The sequence below is a fragment of the Corvus kubaryi genome, unplaced genomic scaffold (assembly GCF_017639235.1).
Source record: "Corvus kubaryi isolate FWS band 111438036 unplaced genomic scaffold, C.kubaryi_AGA036_p1.0 37308, whole genome shotgun sequence".
NCBI lineage: Eukaryota > Metazoa > Chordata > Aves > Passeriformes > Corvidae > Corvus > Corvus kubaryi.
The window spans coordinates 1016773-1021179 of NW_024581096.1; positions in this window are offsets into that span (position 1 = coordinate 1016773).

Here is a 4407-nt window from a genome sequence, read left to right on the forward strand (position 1 = left end):
CTTATATTACCATAGAGTGTTACATCTTAACTTCTAAAAACTACTCTTTGGACCCCTTCTGCTGAGCTAGTAGGGTCTGCTCTGACCCTTGGACCTGCTTGCAAGCAGAGGGTGCTGTTCCATCAAGAGGTGATTATCTTCAGTCGGCCATACCATTGTTTTCCAGTTGTTCAGTAACTAAGACTTGGTATTTCAAAAGTGGCTTTCATTTCGATGTTGCCTGTAGTTTTCATATTCCCAAAATCTTTTGTCAGGCAATCATATTTATAAGGCTTTCCTGTTTCATCTTCCCCAACATCGAGCAGCAGATGATGGGCGGTCCTGTAGGATCATGGATGATGAAGAGTAGGATCTGACACTGGCATCCGTGAGTGTGGGTCCTCCGAAACCAGCGGAGTGGCCTGTTGTGTCAAATATGGGTTTGGTAGTGAGGACAAAGACATATGGGATGTGGAAGAAGGAGATTACCAGAATTCAGGAAAAAGCACTTGGCTAAGTAGTTAGTCCGTACTGGAGGTGATCAAGCGGCTCTCTGTGTCCTCATAAACAATAACTGGAGTTATGAGCTAAGGGAGATGACAGGTCTTAGTCCTTCCAGAGCAGCATATTATGAAGGCTGATTTTCTCATGGCTGAATCAGCTGGAAGCACTTAAAATGTGCCATGGCATGGAGAACTTGAGTATAAACTCAACTATAAAAACTATAAAAAACACAGCCATGGGCAGGCTGGAGGGATGGTGCTAGCTCTGTCTGTGCTCAGAGCTGGTTGGGCTCCCAGCAGCTCAGCCTGAGCATGCTGGAGTCAGAGACTCAGCCAGAGCAAGTGCATGCTGCATAGATCTAGAAGGATCTTTGCTCAGCTCAGCATCAGGCTACTGAGATCACACCCTTCCCAAGGTGGCATGGCCAAGGAAGGTAAAGCAGGCCTGTTCCTCCCTTTGATCTACCCTGTAGACATATCTGGGACAGTGCTGGTACAAAACTGGCTCCAGCCTGGCCAGCTGCTGCAGATTCACCCTATGAAGGTGGGGACATCAGAGGAGTGATGGAATCTCACCAGGGAGTTAGGTTGGCCCTGTAGGCTCTGGGGATGCAACTGCTGGAGAAACCTGAAGCTGCAGAAAGGATTGAGTGATGAGAGTGGCAGAACAGCACAAATATCTGAGCTGCCAGGAGAGAGAGAGATTTCAGCTCTGATGGCAGCCACATTGTGCAAGAGGATCTCAGGAAAAACCTGGGAATGTAACTGGGACAACTTATATGTGTTGTAACTTCATATCTGCTGCAGCACCAAGACAGCAACGTTCCTCCCCCTGTACGTGTTCCTATGAGGAACTTCGGCAGTGTTACTAATAATAGCCAAGACCAACCATTTTTGCCCCTTTTCCCCACAAAAATTGGCCTGTTATAGCCTTTCAGAGTGCATCAATGTCTGTATGCTTGCACCTCTCATTGGGATCTGTGGACTAATTTCAGCTGGGGATGTAGAAGCACTTATTTAAAATGATTCTATTGGAAATGACAGAGATGCCATGGAGGGCACCTTTGAGGGTCTGTGCCTCTCTGCATTCACCCTTTATTGCACTTCATGGAAAACCTCCATGTTAAAGGTATATTTTTGATATTTCTTATAAAAGAAATCTTCAGCTGGAGCTTGTGCTCAATTGGAAATCCCCAACCTGAGAGGCAAAGTGTCAGGAAACCAGACTCCACTAGCTCAGTGACTTCCATTGCTACTTCTCCTTTCCTCTCTTGCTCTCTTTAGTGGACCTGCAGACCTGAGAGCGAGTTTGGTGCAGTTCATGGGCATCCTGACACTGAAGGACCTGAACTAGGCAGAGCTCACCTCATATGCTGTGCTGCCATGCCAGAGATGTGCTGTGAGCAGGACTTGGAGGCACTGGCCAGGAGGGAGAGGAGGACTGTGAGAGAACCTGAGGGATGGAACAGGTTTTGTTTCTGAAGGCATGGAAGAGCCAAGCCCATCCTATATTCTTTAGGGGCGCACCTGTAAAGTGTAGCTCACTGAAGGGCATTTTGCCATTTGCCTGCATGTTTTGACAATGTCAGTTGTTATCAGGTTTTATTGGTGCTCTTTGGGGCTTCATTGGTTCACAGAGACCAAGCCCTCAGGGCATATGACAAGGGATATGAACTAGAAAGACAAGTAGCTTTGTACTGCAAGAAGTCACGTTTCTTTACTGTAAACATGTGGAAAATCTTTGCTAAAAACACAGTATGGAAACACAAACTTTGATGGAAACTAGATCAAGGAATGAATGAGCCAATACATTTCATAAGAAAATAAAAACTACTCAACCAAAGAAAGACAGGAGCTTTCTTTGTTGTCATGCAGTGATTTGAAACATTTTAATTGTGAATACAATTACAGTTTCTGTTTTTCCTGAGGTTTTGCAAAATTCTAGCTAGTCTTTTTCTCTCCTTTTTTTGCATCTCCTTATGCTTCTTGGTTTTAGACATTACCACAGAAGAAGCCTTATGTATTATAAGAAAGATTGGTGTTACTATATTTCTGGCCAGGCTGAAATGAGGCATTTTCAGAACCTTTCCTGGAAGAAAAAGCATGGGGTGATGTCATTTTTCTAAATCAGGTAGTTTTGGACACTTGAAAACTATGCCTGAGGTACTGGATGCTCTGCAAATAAAATTGCAGGACTCTGTATGCTGGCATACTCTACTACCTGCTGTGCTGAACCATACATTGCACATGCAACTATTTAACAGGGACTAAATTCCTATTAACATGACAGAGTCTTTGCCGCCTTGGCAGTGCAGTGCAATAGTTAACACTGACGTACGTATGGACACGGAGCTGCACCCACAGCTACACATGAATGCACGTATTTATCCCTAAAATAAGCACACGATACATCTATATATAGATACATATTTTACAAAGGAATTCAGACAGCAAGTAAAATTTTTTTGTTACCCATGGTCATTGTGGTGTTCTCCTCTTGACATCAGTGAGAGAAAGGTAAAGCAAAGAATCAAGGGTCAGTCTTTTTTTGTGGTATATGTACTGTTAATACAAACATCCTTCTCTAAATGCTGATCATATGGAAATTAGTGCCAGTTCTGTCACTGATTCCAGAACAATGAGGAGTTGGCCCAAAATGTCAATTTACACCACCTTCTTAATGGTTTTGTCTATTAAATTTAAATTGCTGGAGACTATAACATAAACATGGGGGGTAAAAAAATGTAATAAAATGGTTTAATTTATTTCTGGGTCCATCAAACATTTGTGCTGATAGCAATTTCATGTTCTTAGTTTTCATTTTGAAATAAACAAAAATACTGTGATGGGTGATCTCCTAATTTCCTGTTAATAGAGCTTAAATTGAAAAGCATTTTTCAAAGGGAGAGCTGCCCATTTAAGTTATAGATAGCAATTTTGTTCCATTTTTAAGCTCTCCTCTTCTGGCTGGAGTTCCTTGAGTCATAAGGCATTTATAGTTTCTTTAACAATACATAACAACAACAGAATTCACATTTCCACGTACATCTATAAAGATGTTGAAAGTGTATTTTGTTATAACAAAGAAGGGCAGAATCAACAGGTTACAAGAGAGAATCCCAATCACCTGCAGCCCATTCCCCAGACTTGAAGCCCCTGTGTCTCTCTTCCCTGTGGTAGTGATTCACATGTGTCAGTCCACAACCAGACAAGCAGAGGACTACTCAAAATGAGAGCCCCAGCTGAGCCATGACTGTTGGTGGGTATGACAGGATCATACCCACAATCCTGACCACATATTAGACTTGCAGGTTTTACAGTCCAAGTCCCACATAATTTAGAGCAGAGGGAAGAGAAAACTTGGGGACCAGGAGATGACACCTCTCCAGTTTACCTGGGCTGTGCAGCTGGATTGGTGGGCACGATACCTGTGTGAGCTGATAGGGACCTATACATATTTGAAATCTTTAGTTTAGCTGTATACACTTCATCTTTCCCTCCTTGGAATCATAGATATACATACAAGAATATGTATGTATATGTACCTGTTCCATATTCATACACATATATGTATGTACATGTGCTCAGTAAAAGGTAGGAATTTCTTGCTGATGATAAAGCTGTGGAGATACCTGGCGGACAGAGGGTTGGGAAGGGCAGATAGTGGCCACAGGTGTAGGGCCCCTGCAGGGTTATGCCAAACCACTAGGATAAAATCCTAGTGTGAGGTCCTTGTCCTCCTGAAGTGAGTGGAGGCTCTAAAGCCAATACTTCACATGGTATGAGCAAGATATTAAATGGGAACTGATTAGAAAGGAGAAACCCTGCTAAACAGTGACCATGGGGAAAAAAACCCAGGAAGAGTATATGACATCTTAATGGGGCTTTATTTTAGCAACACATTTTGTTCTCTTAGGGAGCGATG